Source organism: Chionomys nivalis, chromosome 1, assembly GCF_950005125.1.
Source record: "Chionomys nivalis chromosome 1, mChiNiv1.1, whole genome shotgun sequence".
NCBI classification, from domain to species: domain Eukaryota; kingdom Metazoa; phylum Chordata; class Mammalia; order Rodentia; family Cricetidae; genus Chionomys; species Chionomys nivalis.
Genome location: NC_080086.1, coordinates 112,081,261 through 112,098,479, shown reverse-complemented (window position 1 = coordinate 112,098,479; position 17,219 = coordinate 112,081,261). Strand labels below are relative to the sequence as shown.

At 36.3% G+C, this 17,219-nt stretch overlaps 1 protein-coding gene and 1 pseudogene across 1 annotated transcript in view; both read left to right on the top strand.

Moving 5' to 3' along the window:
- Positions 1-3,735, top strand: part of LOC130881437 (zinc finger protein 431-like) — a 46,277-nt pseudogene extending 42,542 nt beyond the window's left edge.
- The window catches only part of LOC130881447 (olfactory receptor 7C2-like), a 164,224-nt gene that overhangs the window by 42,541 nt on the left and 104,464 nt on the right, over positions 1-17,219 (top strand). The gene's annotated exons all lie outside the window — the stretch shown is intronic.

Here is a 17,219-nt window from a genome sequence, read left to right as displayed (position 1 = left end):
GTAAAGGCAAAATACACCAATATGCCCAGTTTGTCCGTATTTTTTTCCTTTCTGTAGTCATTAATTTTCTCATGCATACAACGTCCTGTTGATCTTTTCCCTTTTTCTCTCCCTGTGAATAGATACTCCTCTTATAAAGTGGTATCCTATACAAAGGACACAGAAATAACAGAATTGATTCTCATTTTCAGTTTCCTTCTAAAGTGATTGTCTATGTCATGGAACAAGAATGGGGAACATCAGAAACATAAAACTATACTTTCAAAGAAGTATGCATTTCACTGTCATACTTACATTGTACTCATGTTTGGTATATTTTGAAGGCAGTGACCTATGATGATGTGCACATCAACTTCACTAAGGAAGAGTGGGATTTACTGAATCCTTCCCAGAAGAATCTCTACAAAGATGTGATGCTGGAGACCTATAGGAACCTAACTACTATAGGTGAAAATGAATTTCTTCCATGTTTCAAAATATGGAGACAATTTTTCCTTGGTTTATGATTTTGTTCTGTAATTTGTTTTAGAGAAAGAAGAATGAGGTAAATAACAAACACAATCACAGTTCTTAGGTGCACTTAAGATAATAAGCTAATTGTTGCACATTATTAAATAATATAACATAGATATTCTGGTACTATATTTTAGGATACATTTGGGAAGACCTTAACACTGGAGAGCATTGTCAATGTTCTAGAAGACATGCAAGGTAATTTTCTTGGGCAAGATCATAACAATTTCTTTTGAATAGTTTGTAATGTGTTCTGGAACTTTAAAACAAAAGCAACAGTGTAAATAAGCACAGCTTTAAATGTATTGATGGTTATTGAGTTCTCACAAATCCATATACCTCAATTTCATGTATGTGAATTGCATCTGCAAAGCCTCATTTAAGAAAAAGTCTAGGTAGCAATGCCTAAACAGATATCACCATTTGATTCATAGCACTATGAGAGCTATGTTGTAGAACTGCAGCTTCATTTGCTTCTTGCTATTCATGACAGAAAATGTATACATATTTCAGTGATGCTGAGTATAGCTGCGAAACTTCCTACTAATTCAATAGCCCATGATAAGCCTTGTATCACTCATATACTTTTTGTAACTGTGCTTAGTGAAATCAGATTAATCAAGGATCAAGGGGCAGGGGCAGTTGTTGTGGAGAAACCTTAATATCTATACCACAAGTCTGTGAAAGTAGAACTTTTTGGATTCATTGTGGAAATCTTTTATACACTATTATTTTTTCATATATACATGTATATATATGTATATATATATGATATGTCACTCTTGACACAAGTGTATGAGCATAGGAATATGGAAAGATTTATCATACCTTTCCTTAAGAACAATTAAGAAGATAAACTGTAGTTCCTATGTAGAGTGTACATGTTTAATTTGATCCAAAAATACAAAGTTAATTTATTTTCTATCATCATGGTTAATACATAAATACAAACTCACATTACAACAAAAACAAACAAACAAACATGAGTTCTAGGTCTACGCAAATACTTCTGGGTGTCTTAGTTCACTTACCAATTATATAATGATTCACAATATAGTAAAATTATAAATGGAGTAAAGTTGGTAAAGCACTCAGTAAAAAAATCCTAGAAAAATATAGGTATTGTTATAGATGAAAAGATAAACCATGACACAATGGAATTTCTCATCACAAATATTTTTCTAGATGTAAAATAACCCCTAATGAGAGAACAAAACATGATTTTAAACAAAGCTATAAAACCTTGATATTTGATTCCTTTTTACAATTTGAAAAAACATGATATTAATTCATATAGGTATGAGGTTCAACTGCATTGAATGTGGTAAATCTTTTACATGTGTAAATTATCCTTGCAGGATTGAAAGAAATCAAACTGGAGAGAAGTTTTCAGTATATTCTCACTGTGGTAAAGACTTGTCTTATAACACTCATCTTCTAAGGAATGAAAAAACAAATAGCGGAGAAAAATGCTGTGAAATTACGCAATATGATGAAGTCTTTTCTTATCACAATCATCTTGAAATGCATAAAAGAACACACACTGGAGAGAAACCCCATGAATATGGTCAAGATGATAAAGACTTTCTTTATGATACTCATCAAAGTCATAAACGAACACATACTGGAGAGAAATCATGTGAATGTAATCTGCATGGTAAGGTCTTTTCTGATCACAGTTATCTTCAAAAGATTAAAAGAATATATACTATAGAGACACCCTATGAATATAATCAATGTGGTAAAGCCATTGCTCAATGTACTGTTATTCAAACACATAAAAGAATACAAACTGGAGAAAAATCCTATGAATGTAATCATTGTGGTAAGGCCTTTGTACATCCTAATCATCTTCAATTGCATAAAAGAACACATACTGTAGAGAAACCTTATAAATGTAATCAGTGTGGTAAGGCCTTTGCACAAGAGACTAATCTTCAAATCCATAAAAGAACACATACTGGAGATAATCACTATGAATATAATCAGTGTAGTAAGGCCTTTGCATACCACAGTAATCTTCAAAGCCATAAAAGAAGACATACTGGAAAGAAACCCTATGAATGTCATCAGTGTGGTAAGGCATTTGCAAGTCACAGTGATCTTCAAAGGCATAAAAGAACACATACTGGAGAGAAACCCTATGAATGTAATCAGTGTGGTAAGGCCTTTGCACGACATCATCATCTTCAATTGCATAAAAGAACACATACTGGAGAGAAACCCTATGAATGTAATCAGTGTGGTAAGGCCTTTGGCCAGCCCTGTAATCTTCAATTACATAAAAGAACACATACTGGAGAGAAACCTTATGAATGTAATCAGTGTGGTAAGGCCTTCGCACAGAACATTTCTCTTCAATACCATAAAAGAACACATACTGGAGAGAAACACTATGAATGTAATCAGTGTGGTAAGGCCTTTGCACAACACGGTCATCTTAAAGTGCATAAAAGAACACACACTGGAGAGAAACCCTATGAATGTAATCATTGTGGTAAGGCCTTTGCACGTCAAAGTGATCTTCAAAGGCATAAAAGAACACATACTGGAGAGAAGCCCTATGAATGTAATCAATGTGGTAAGGCCTTTGCACGTCACAGTAATCTTCAAAGGCATAAAAGAACACATACTGGAGAGAAACTCTATGAATGTAATTAGTGTGGTAAGGCCTTTGCAGCTCAGAGTAGTCTTAAAATCATAAAAGAACACATACTGGAGAGAAACACTATGAATATAATCAGTGTGGTAAGGCCTTTGGCAACGTAGTACTCTTCAAATGCATAGAAGAACACATACTAGAGAGAAACCCTATGAATGATATCAGTGTGATAAGGCCTTTGCAGACCTTTGTACTCTTAAAAAGCTTAAAATGTAACATACTCTAGAGATATCTGTGAATGTAATGTGGTAAATTCTTTTTCACAATCATCTCCAAATAAATAATATGAGTCCTTTTGTAGAGAAACCCTGAAGTTAATTTGTGTATTTTTCAAAAACATGAAAAAAAATCATACTGTAGTGAAACTCTATAAATGAATTCAGTTTCATAATGTTTTGTGCTTGATTTAGGAGTAAGACTTTGTGTGTAGTCATCTGAGAAAGCTTGTGCATATTATCATAATCTTTTGGATGTGAGGAATCTTTGAAGAAGACACCAGAGAATGGGAAGATGTCCCTTGCCCTCGTTAGGTAGAAATCAACATAGTAAAAGTGAAAACCTTTCCAAAAGCAATCTACAAGCTCAATACCATTCTCATGTATATATCAGAGAAATTCTTCACAGATCTCAAAATAAAAACACTCAACTTCATATAAAAAAACCAAAAAAAATCCAGGATAACCAAAACAATCCTATATAAAAAATAATTTCTGGAGGCATCACATTTCCTGACTTCTTTAGTCAACTACAGAGCTACAGTACTGAAGAGAGCCTGGTGTTGGCACAAAAACAGATAGGGAGGACTAATTGAACTGATTCTAAGACCCAGATATCAATCCACTCGCTTATTACACCTGATTTTTGACAAAGCACCAAAAAATATAAAATGGAGAAAACATATTTAACAAATGGTACTGGCTTAACTGAATATCAATGTGGGGAAGAATGTAAATAGATCCACATATATCATCATGAACAAAACTCAAGCCCCAATGGATCAAAGACTACAACATAATCACAAACACACTAAACTACATAAAACAGAATATTGGAATTACACTTGAACACATTGGTAAAGAGGACCACTTTCAAATTATAACCCCAGGCATTACTCACACTGAGAAAAATAATAAATGAGATCTCCTGAAGCAGAAGTTTCTGTAAAACAAAGGACATGATCAACAATACAAAAAAGGCAGCTTGTATGGGAAAAGATATTTACCTACCCCCACATTGGACAGAAGACTGATCTTCAAAACATACAAAGAACTTAAATAATTGGTCATCAAAAGAACAAATCATCCAAAAACAATAGAGTACAGAACTAAATAAAAAACTTTTAACATATGAATCTAAAATGACTGAGAGACAATTAAGGAAATTTCCAAACTCTTTAGTCATTAGAGAAATAAAAATTGAAACAAATCTGAGATTTCCTCTTACATCTGTAACAATAGGCAAGATCAAAACACTGATGACAACTTAATCTGGAGAGGATGTAGAGTTAAGGGAACACTCCTCCATTGCTGATGGGGTTACAAACTGAGTCAGCTACTTTGGATATCAGTATGGTTATTCTGTAGAAAATTAGAAAGCCACCTGCCTGGTTGTGAGGCATGGCTTTAATCCCTGCACTTGGGAGGCAGAGATAGATCTCTGTGTCTTCAAGACCAACCTGGTCTACAAGAGCTAGTTCCAGGACAGGCTCCAAAGCTGAAGAGAAACTGTGTCTTGGAAAACCAAAAATTAAAAAAAAAATGAAAGAAAATTAGGAAACAACTTATCTTAAAACCCAACCATGCCCTTTGGATATGTACTCAATGGATTCTCAATCATACCACAAGGACAAATGCTCAACTGTGTTCACAGCAACATTATTTGTCAGATCCAGAACCTGAAAACAACCCCTCCACTGAAGAATGGATAAAGAAATTGTGGTATATTTACACAATGGAGTACTACACAGGGGATAAAAACAATTGCGTCTTGAAATTTAGGTGCAAATTTATGATCTAGAAAACATCATAAAAGAGTCAGTTAACCCAGAACCAGAAAGAAAAATATATGTACTCACTCCTAAGTGGCTTTTAGATATAAGATGGAGGACAGTCAGCCTACAATTCACAATGCCCAGAACATACAACAAAGAGGAAACAAACAGAGACATACATAAATCTATTCTATATAGGACATAGAGAAAGACAAGATCTTAGTAAATTTGAAACATGTGAATCATGGGAGAAGGGGAGGGAAGAGGAAAAGAGAGTAGTGGATAAATATATAGTTGAATAAAAAAACAATTAAAAAAATCCTTGAAACAGCTGTTCATGGGTGAATTATACAAAGTGATAGTATAAAATGAATAGCTGAAATATGGAATTTTGCTTAATTTTGTGGCTGAATAAAATACTTCCTCTTGCTAAGGCAGACTGATTTATGATGTTTAATTAAAAACAATCTACACATTTTCCAAAAGAAAATTAAAGATTTGTACCATATCTCCCCATCTTCCCAAACCTATAATCACACATACAAACACATGAGACAGAAGTGCTTGAGTTTACTTAATATAGCTGCATTCATTCTAAGTTCATCATTAACACTGAGTTCATGTTTTATGATGAATTTTGAAGGCTGTACAAGTCAGAGTGACAGACCTTGAACTATATGAGTACTAATTGAATCTTTGACTTTTGAAAACACCAAGTTAGAGTGTAAGAATATCTTGGGCTTTTATAGGTCAGATGAGCATCTACAGAGCAATGGGTCTTATATACAATATAGCTAGCATCCAGAATCAAAAGCTGGATTCAAGAAAGCAACCACACACTTTACAGATTCATTTATAATGTAAAAGACCATGCCCAAGTGGATTGATATCTTAAAGCTATTGACTGAAGGAACTCTCACAGCACCTACCCATTTAACTTGATAAGAAACTCCAAACCTTATACAAAACTATGTACACAAGAAACAGATGTCAAAATAAAGTTAGAACTACAATAAGCACAATCAATATTAAGGAAGGAATACATCCTAATGGTTTGATAAGCATTCTATCCTAAGGAGTCCATGTTGTAGTAGAAATGGCTTAACTAGATCATAAGAGGATGGTAAGAACGATTATCTCATCTTCAACCCCATCAATTCCTGAGAAGAGCAATAATATTACTTGAGTAGACAGGTAGTGCAGTCTAGCAGCTTCCAAAAAGTGTAGTAGGTGACAGAGACAACTGACTGAGCAATCAACCAAAGTCTCATCACAGTGTTGAAGAATAAGACTTCATATCAGAATATAAAACAATCTTTAAACAACTATGCAGTAAAGGAGGACAATGACCTCAAAATGTAATCAATGTATAAAAATCTTGATCAGAGGTAGAGTTATATAATGCAATATGATTAAAATATCAAAATTGTGTCAATAAAATATGTTTTAAACAAAGGTAGAATCATGCATTTATATAATTTGACAAAATAACCTTGTATAGTTGTTACAAATATTCTAAACAAAAATAGAAATATTCTATATAATAAATATAATTCAAATTTGTGTCAATATGCAAAAGTGTATACCGATGTAAATCCATAAATAATAGTTCACAAGTATTCCTTCTATTACAAACTGTTATTATTAGTGTGAGTAAGTAATCTACCTATTATCCAATTCCATTTTCCCTCTTTTTGAGATCGCTGGGCATACATAATTTCACCCAACCCTATATGAGTAATAATCAACTCTTAAATGTGACTGTGAAGACAAACTTTGTTGGGAGAGAGAATGGCTTCTTCTAGAATTGTTTCCAGATGTCATGGAGGCGATGTTCTTTCTATTGGATATTATAAAGGTAAAATGATGGTTAAATTTCAAGATTGTTGTTTTGGATAATTGCAAAAGGTTTCTGAGTATTCGATAGGGTTCTTTTGAAGTTCTTATTTGAAATTCTGGCCAGAACGTTGTAAGAAGGTGCACCATATCTGCAGCTTGTACCCACATATCGGTCTCATAGTGCTATCAGCATCATGCCGTCATATCAACCAGGTAGAGACATTGTGGGGCCCCAATGTCTTCCTCTTGGAAGCTGTTCTTTGTTGAAAATATAAGCATTATTCATGTACACATGTTTTCAGTGAAAGATAAAAGATATTGACAAAATGGGCATGAAGGAAAGTAAAATGTTCCTTTAAAATTGATCTCTTTCTGTCCCATACCAGAAGGCTGTTGACATGAGACAGAGTTTTGAAGTTTTCTTTTAACATCATGCTTGGATTTAGAGAAGGATAGACATTGTCTAATTCTAAAACCATTTCTGATTCTGAAGTAGAGATGTAAACACAAAAAGACATCTTCTAAAGCTCTAGCCCATACAAAGCACCTAACAGATTATCTCTGTTGGGGTGTGCCTCCTCACAGGTTTACAGGTCAGTATCTGCCCCCTTCCTGAGATACAAGCATTCAGTGTGGCAAGCAGAACCAGAAGTGACAGATCAGCTACTACAGGTGAGGGAAAAATGAAAAATAATCCAGATAGTGAGAACAGTTTAAGCCATGACTTAGAGCTCCAGCAAAGTCAGCAGGACCTTTAGAGTCATTCATCCCTGTGCCATCAGAGCAGCAACAGCACACATCTGCCTTAAGCCAGAAACTCTGGAAGGAAAACACACTGTGTTTGACAGTCTTCCAAATAATTCCAGTATGTGTGTAAGTTTTAGGACCTCTGATCCAGGCTACCAGCTCTCAAATGCTGTTTGCAGGTCATTTCTCTGTGATAGGATAAGAGGTAAAGTGGATGTAAGTTCAGATAAGTTTGGAAGTGCATAGTCTACATTGCTTTTGGAGAGCTTCCAATAAACATTAGCCATTTAAACGTTTTAAGAAGTCCTACAGTAAAGATCTTTATTTCCCATTCAGCTGTGGCTCTCTGTGATTGTGCCTTTTCGTACTTCCATAAATATCCTCTTAGGGAAATTATCCTCACTATTCACATGGATGCGATGTAACCTACAGAAGATGAGGAGACTGTCCCCAAGTCACAGAACGTGTATCCATGTTGAAAAAGACCTTAAAATTTTTTGTGTTCTCAATACACTGCATCCTCTGTCCTTCCACTCTACTGTGTATCCAGGCATAACTGCATTATGTAGCCCAGAATCAGGACAAAAGTCTCTGCATTTATCTTGAAGGAATTTTCTGACTACTCATCCCTGGAAGACCTATTCTTTCCTCTGTGCTCAGTTATGTACCTGGAGACCCTGCTCGGAACACTGCCTTCATGACTGTGTGCATGTTGGATCCCTGCTTACATACACCCATATACAATTTCTGAGTAATATTTCCATTTAGAAAATCTGCTACACATCTACTTTTGTGCCTCTAATGCTTTTCCACTTACTCTCATCCCAGAAGACCATCTCTCTGATGACTGTGACATCCAGATGCATCTGAGACTTTCCACAGGCTCCACAGAGTACCTGCTGCTTGTCATCATGGCCTGTGATCACTACCTTGCAATTTGTCAGCAACTCAGGTATCTGTGCACATGACCCACAGGTTTTTCTCAATGCCTCCAAGAGCCTTCTGGGTATTTTATGTCATCAGGTAGTTGACAGAGACAGTAATTGCCATGGGACTGTCATTGTATGGCCACCAAGTATTCAGAAAGTTCACCTGCAAGGTCCTGGGTGTGCTGAAGCTGGCCTGTGGTGACACATCAGTTAGTAATAAATTTGTCCTGTGGATGCCATCCTTCTGCTACCTCTACTCAAGTACCTCATTTGCCTTCCCGACATGCCAATCCTGGTCACCTTCCTAAAGGTGCTCTCAGCCCGCAGGCCCTGCAAATGCTTTTCCACCTGCTTGGAGCACCTTGCTGTGGTTTTGTTTTTCTATAGTATCATCATGTTCATGTATATGAACCTATGAACATAAAGGGCTATATCTCTAACATGGTCTTTACAGTCCTCTGCATTGTGGACTTCACACCCATGAAGCAGGCAGTGATCTGCAAAGATAGGGATCTTGACTTTCTGTCTGTGTCATCAAATGCCAATACCAATGCAGGGCAGATTATAGAATTATGGGGACCTCCACTGTAGAGACACAGTCTAAGTCTCACTAAATCTGTCAGTCTGACTCTCTAGTTTTCTCCTGTCCTGAACTTGTCTGAGCTAGTGCCCAGCATTTTAATATGATCTAATCTCAAGACTTCAGCCTTTTCTAGGTTCCTTCATTCACAACTATAATACCAGCAATTGTGGGGCAAAAGCAGATTGATGGTTAAATTAATGTCATCCTGTGCTTTATAGTGTAACCACTACCAAGAAAATAAATAGATACTAGACACTAGTATTTCCTTTCTTAATGTGTCCTCAGTGGGTCACTGGGAGTGCCATTTTAAGTACTACTTAAGAGTGCATCATTTCCTGACTGACAGTCACAAATGGCTCCTCACTTCTTTCAATAAGATGTTCATCAGCAGGACCTCACAGCTGCCTGCCTGCCTGCATAGTTCCTAGCCTTCTCCCAGACTTTCAGTCACAGACAATTGGCAAATGTGTGTTTCGATCTTTCCTAAACTCTCTACCCCACAAACTCTCGTGTTCTTCTTGTGAGGCAGTTATTATCAGCACTCATTCAAGAAACCAGGCTCAAAGCTGGTTTCTCCTCTCATTATCTCCCTCCTGTATCCTTGGTTTCTAATATTGTTTATGGCCAGATGGCATTTTTAGGAATGTATTTTTTATTGATTTTTATTGAATTCTACATTTCTCTCTGCTCTCCTCCCTGCTTCTTCCCTATCCTTTAGCCTCCCCACAAGGACCACAATGGGACCTTAATCTCAATTTAGTCAGGAGATTCTGTCTTTCTCTACTTTGCCTGTAGATTAGATCTGTGTAAATCTCTTTTAGTGTCCTCATTGTTGGGTAATTTCTTTGGGATTGTGGTTTGTAGGCTAGTTTTCTTGGGTTTATGTTTAAAAACTACCTGTGAGTGAGTACATGTGATAATTGTCTTTGTGTGTCTGGGTTACCTCACACAAAATAATGTTTTCCAGCTCTATCCATTTTCCTCCAAAATTTAAGCTGTCATTATTATTTTTTTTTGCTGTCTAGTACTCCATTATGTAAATGTACCACATTGTCCTTATCTATTCATTGGTCAAGGAGCATTTAGGTTCTTTCCAGGTTCTGGCTATGATGAACAATGCTGCTATGAACATAGTTGAGCACATGTCCTTGTGCATGTTTGAGCATACCCAAAAGAGGTATTACTGGGTCTTGAAAAAGGTTGTTTCCTAATTTTTTGAGAAATCACCATACTGACATCCAAAGGGGCTGTACTATCTTGCATTCCCACCAGCAATGCAGGAATGTTGCCTTTCCCCTACAACTTCTCCAGCATAAGTTGTCATCAGTGTTTTTGATCTTGGCCATTCTTACCAGTGTAAGATCGAATCTCAGAGTTGTTTTGATTTGCATTTCTCTGATGACTAAAAATGTTGAACATTTCCTTAAGTGTCTTTCACACATTTTAGATTCCTCTACTGAGAGTTCTCTGTTTAGTTCTGTGCTCAGTTTTTTTAATTGGATTATTTGTTCTTTTGATGAGCAATTTCTTGAGTTCTTTGTATATTCTGGACACCAGACCTCTGTATGATGTGGGATTAGTGAAGATATTTTCCCATTCTGCAGGCTGTCATTTTGTCTTATAGACATGTCCTTTGATTTATAGAAGCTTTTCAGTTTCAAGAGGTCCAATTTATTAATTGTTTCTCTCATTGTCTGTGCTGCTGGGGTTATATTTAAGAACTGTTCTCCTGTGCCATTGCTTTCAAGTGTACTTCCCACTTTCTCTTCTATAAGGTTCAGCATGGCTGGCTTTATGTTGAGGTCTTTGATCCATTTTGGACTCGAGTTTTGTTAATGGTGATAGATATGGGTCTATTTTCCTTCTTCTACATGTTGATATTCAGTTATGCTAGCACCATTTGTTAAATATGCTTTCTTTTTTCCATTTGATATTTTTTGTTTCTTTGTCAAAAATCAGGTGTTTGAAGATGTGTGGATTAATATCTGGGTCTTCGATTCAGTTCCATTCGCCCTCCTGTCTGTTCTTATGCCAATACCAGACAGTTTTCAGTGCTGTAGCTCTGTAGTAAAGTTTTAAATCATCCCTCCAGAAGTTCTTTTACAGTACAGGATTATTTTGGCTATCCTGGGATTTTTGCTTTTCCATATGATGTTGCGTACCATTCTTTTGAGGTCTGTGAAGAATTTTGCTGAGACTTTGATGAGCATCGCAGTGAATCTGTAGATTGCTTTTGGTAAGATTGCAATTTTTACTATGTTAATTCTGCCTACCCAAGAGTATGGGAGATCTTTCCACTTTCTGGTGTCTTCTTCAATTTCTTTCTTCAAGGATTCAAAGTTCCTGTCATACAAGTCTTCCACTTGTTTAGTTAGAGTTATTCTGAGATATTTTATGCTACTTGTGGTTATTTTGAAGGGTGTTATTTCTCTGATTTCTTTCCCAGACCTTTTATTGTCTGTGTATAGGAGGGATACTGATTACTTTTTTTAGTTGATCTTTTATCCTGCTACATTACTGAATGAAAGTGTTTATGAGTTGTAGAAGTTCCTTGGTATAATTTTTGGGATTGCTTATGTAAACTATCATGTCATCAACAAACAGTGAGAGTCTGACTTCTTCTTTTCCAAATTTTATCCCCTTGATTTCCCATTCATATCTTATTGCTCTGGCTAGGACCTCAAGAAATATGTTGAATAGATATGGAGAGAGTGAACAATCTTTTCTTGTTCTTGATTTCTGTGGTATTGCTGAGAGTTTCTCTCCATTATAGTGTGTTGTTGGCTGTTGTCTTGCTATATATTGCCTTTATTATGTTTAGCATATTCCTTGTGTCCCTGTTCTCTCCAAGATCTTTATCATTAAGAGATGTTGTATTTTGTCTAAAGCTTTTTTGACATCTAATGAGATGATCATGTGGTTTTTATTTTTAAGCTTGTTTATATTGTGGATTATTTTGACAGATTTTCATATGTTAAACCATCCTTGCATCTCTGGTATGAAGCCAACTTGATAATGCTGAATAATGGTTCTGATGTGTTCTTGGATTTGATTTGCCAGTATTTTATTTAATGTTTTTGCATCAATGGTCACAAGTGAGATTGGGCTGTAATTCTCTTTCTTTATAATGTCTTTCTGTGGTTGGAGTATCAGTGTAATTATAGCCTCATAAAAAGACTGTGTCAACTTTCCTTCTGTTTCTATTGTGTGGAATAATTTGAGGAATATTGGTATTAGTTCTTTGAAAGACTTGTAGAATTCTGAGCTGAATCCCTCAGAATGGGCTTTTTTTTTTTGTTAGGAGACTTTAGTTGACTGTGTCTATTTATTCAGCAGTTATAAGTGTGTTTAATTTGCTTATCTGGTCTTGATTTAATTTTGGTAAGTGATATTTATCTAGAAAGTTGTCCATTTCCTTTAAGTTTTCCAATTTTGTGGAGTACAAGTTTTCAAAATGTGACCTGATGATTCTCTGTATTTCCTCTGTATCTGCAGCTATGTCCCTCTTTTCATTTCTGATTTTGTTAATTTGGATATTCTCTCTCTGCCTTTTGGTTAATTTTGATAAAGGTTTGTCTATTTTGTTGTTTTCTTGAAGAACCTACTCTTTGTTTCATTGATTCTTTGTATTTTTTCTTTGTTTCTATTTTGTTGACTTCAGCTCTTAATTTGATTATGTCTTGCCATTTAGATCTCTTAGGTGAGTTTGCTTCTTTTTGTTCCAAAACTTTAAATTTTCTGTTAATTCACTCATGTGGGATTTTTCCAGCTTCTTTATGTAGGCATTTAGTTCTATGAACTTTCCTCTTAATACTGCTTTCATTGTGTCCCTTAAATTTGGGCATGTTGTGTCGTCGTTTTCATTGAATTTTAGAAAGTTTTAATTTCTCCCTTTATTTCTTCCTTGACCCATTGATGATTCAGGTTAACATTGCTTAATTTTCCTGTGTTTGTAGGTTATCTGAAATTAGTTTTGCTGTTTACTTCTAGTTTAAACCATAATGATCTGAGAAAGTACATTGTGGTATTCCTTTTTTTTTGTATTTGTTGAGGTTTGGTTTGTTACTGAGTATGTGGTCAGTTTTTGTGTAGGTTCCATTAGGTGCTGAGAAGAAAGTATTTTCTTTTCTTTTGAATGGAATATTATACAGCTGTATGGTAAGTCCATTTGAGTCATAATATCTGTTAGTTCTCTTATTTCTCTTTTCATTTTTTGTCTGATTGACCTGGGCAGTGGTGAGAGGGGAATATTGAAGTTTTCCACTATTAGTGTGTGGAGTTTAATGTATGTTTTAAGCTTTAGAAGTGTTTCTTTTACATATCAGGGTAGCCCTTGCATTTGGGGCATAGATGTTCAGTAATGATATTTCTCTTGATGGATTTTTCCTGTGACTAATATGAAATCACCTTCTTTGTCCCTTTTGATTAATTTTAGCTTGAATTCTAATTTGTTAAATATTAGGATAGCTACACCTGATGTTTCTTAGGTTCATTTGATTGGAATCCTTTTTCCTAACCTTTACTCTGAGACAATGTCTGTCTTTGAGGTTGAGATGTGTTTTTTTTGTATGCAGAAGAAGGATGGATTCTTGATTCATATGCAATCTGTTAGCCTGTGTCTTTTTATAGGTGAGTTGAATCCATTTACATTAAGGGATATTAATGACCAGTGATTGCTATCTCCTGTTAATTTAGTATTCATTGTTGGTGATGTTAACTTGTGCATTTTTCCCTTCTTTGGAATTTGCTGCTATGCAACCATCGATTGTCTGTGTTTTTGTTGGTTAAGGGAATTTTCTTCAGTTGGAGTTTTCCTTTTAGTATTTTGTGTAGGGCTAAGTATGTGGCTAGGTACTGGTCAACTCTAGTTTTTTCATGGAATGTCTTGGTTTTTCCTTCTATGGTAATTGAAAGTTTTGTTAGGTATAGTGGTCTGGGCTGGCATTTGTGGTCTCTTAATGTCTGCATAGTGTTTGATCATGACCTTCTGTCTTTCATTGTCTCCAATGAGGAGTCAGGTATAATTCTGATAGGTTTACCTTTATATGGTACTTGGCCATTTTCCTTTGCAGCTCTTAATATTCTTTCTTTATATGTTTACTATTTTGATTATTATATGTTGAGGGGACTTTTTATGGATCCAGTCTATTTGGTGTTCTGTAAACTTCTTTTATCTTCATAGGTATATATTTCTTTAGGTTGAGAAAGTTTTCTTCTTTGATTTTGTTAAATATATTTTCTGTGCTTTTGAGTTGAGCTTCTCCTTTTTCTCTATCTATTATTCTTTGATTTGGCCTTTTCATGGTGTCTCATATTTCCTGGATATTTTGGGTTAAGCTTTTGTTACATTTAATATTTTATTTACTGATGAGTTTATTTCCTGTATTGTATCTTCAATGCTTGAGATTCTCTCTTCCATGTCTTATATACTGTTGTTCATGATTGTAGTTCCTGATCATTTTCTCATTATTTCTTTTTCTATAATCCCCTCAGACTGTGTTTTTTTTTTATTGTCTCTATTTCAGTTTTCAAGTCTTGAATAGTTTCTTTCATATGTTTGATTGCTTTTTCTTGAATTTTTTTAAAGGGATTTGATGATGTCTTCCAATTTTTTGTTTGATTTTCCCTCCAGTTCTTTGGGGGAATTTCTCATTTCCTCTTTCTGAGTTTCAAACTCTTGAATTTATTTTTTAGGTCACTTTCTTCTGCTTCATCTATATTTGATTGTTCAAGTCTTGCTGTTGAAGGTTCTTGTTGCTACTTTTTTTTTTTTTTTGGTTTTTCGAGACAGGGTTTCTCTGTGGTTTTGGAGCCTGTCCTGGAACTAGCTCTTGTAGACCAGGCTGGTCTCGAACTCACAGAGATCCACCTGCCTCTGCCTCCCAAGTGCTGGGATTAAAGGCGTGTGCCACCACCGCCTGGCTGTTGAAGGTTCTTTAGGTTTTCCTGGTGTTTTATTGCTCTTTGTGGTATTGCATGTGGTTTTTCCTTTTGTACTCTTTTATTACTCTAGTAGGTCCATGTTGCAGCTGTCTGAGATTCTGTTGATTAATTTACTAGGTGTCCATGAATCCAAAGCTCCTATATTTGTTTTGTGGTACTATCAGTACCATAGTTCTAGTTACCCCATTCGTTAACCTGTGTTCCTGGAGATAGCTCCACACTCCTGGGCTTTGCTCTGCTCCCTTGGAGTTTGCTGTCTCAGGACTACTTTGGCCTAGGCTACCAGCTTTGACCTGTTTCTGTAAATCTTGCTCTAGATTTTCTCATGCAGAAGTCCCTGGCTTGGAGTTGGTCTTGCAAAGGTCCTTGGCTCCAGTCTATTGCTTCAGAGTTCCCAGGCTCAGGTGTGCCCAGAACCACAGAAGACCTGGCTCAGGCTTACTCCCTCAGAGTTCTGATTCACACTTGGACCTGCAGAGGTTTCAGTTTCCTGTCTATTCCCTTTGATGTCCCAGACCAATGCCCAGAGCAACAGAGGTCCTGGATCAGCGTTTTTCTCTCTGAGGTCCATGACTCACACTTGGCCCTGCAGAGATCTCTGGTTCTGCTTACTCCCTCAGAGGTCCCAGATTCATTCCCAGAGAGGCAGAGGTCCTGGCTCAGACCTATTTCCTCGGAGGTCATAGACTCACGCCTAGACAAACAGGGATCCTGGCTTAGGTCTACTCCCTTGAAGGTCCCAGATTTATGTCTGGACCCTCAGTGGTCTCTGGCTCTGGCTCACTCACTCTTCAGTTACTCCCCTGTACCTGTTCCAATGGAGTTTACTGTCTCTGTTCTACCCCTTGGTTTGTAATATTATATCAAGATCAGGGAACAAAAATCCTACTCTTCTAATATCTAGTCTGCCTCAATTCCAGACCTTGTATACCTTTATGGAGTACATATATGAACATGATTATGTAGAGACATTCATGGTAGCAAGGTGTTCTCTTTGAGTATAAACAAAACTGGATGAATTTCTTACAGTTTAGGCAAGACTTAGCCCTCTGGGAAATGTCGGCAGAGGTTGAAGTTAGGTCTGTCAAAAATCACAAGAACCCAGACCTGTCTGGTAAGGGAACACCAAACACCCTGACCAACATTAAACTGGGGTTCCTCTCCAACCCTATCCAACAACAACTGCATATTCCAATATTCCTGATTCATCTGAGGGGTCTTGCCCTACATGTCATCATGTTATTATTATGCTCTCCACATCTATCCTAGGTGGCTGCCCAACCTCCCTAGGGTTCCTTTCTGAGAGCTTATGAGCAGTTAGAGACACTGAAGGTGTGCACTCCCCATGCACACAAGCCTCAATGGTAGGCATCATTGATTTGGGACTCCCTTCTGTATGGTAAGAATATGCTTTATTACCATTGTTTAATAAAGAATCTTCTTTGGCTTATTGCAGGGCAGACTATAGCTAGTTTGGAAAACTAAATTGAATGGAGGCAGAAAGAAGGCAGAGTCATGCAGATGCCATGTAGCCACCCAAGAGTCATGATGTGAAGTAAGAAACTATGACCCTCGTAGTAAAATATAAAATAACAGAAATGGGTTAATTTAAGATGTAAGAACTATATAGCAATATGCTTGAGCTGTTAACAAAATAGTGTTGTAATTAATATAGTTTTGTGTAATTATTCAGGTCTGGGAGGTCAGCAAACAAAAGTACAGTCTCTATTTATACATCATCCAACCAGATGGAGTGAGGTCTGACCTGCAACAGTGGTCTGCTGTTGTGGATAATTATTTTCACTGTGTAAAGGTGTGCTACACTTTTTGCTGCCTTTTTAATGATGCAAACATGTTTTACATTTTTTGATTAAATAAAATTAACCTGTGGTCAACAGGCTGCATCATCAACCATCTGACAGGAAGCTGTAGTGAGAAACTGAGTGTAGTGAGTTTTTAAGTGGGGGCCGAGTAGAAGGACACTCCCCTTTTCATAAATGCAAGCAACAAGGA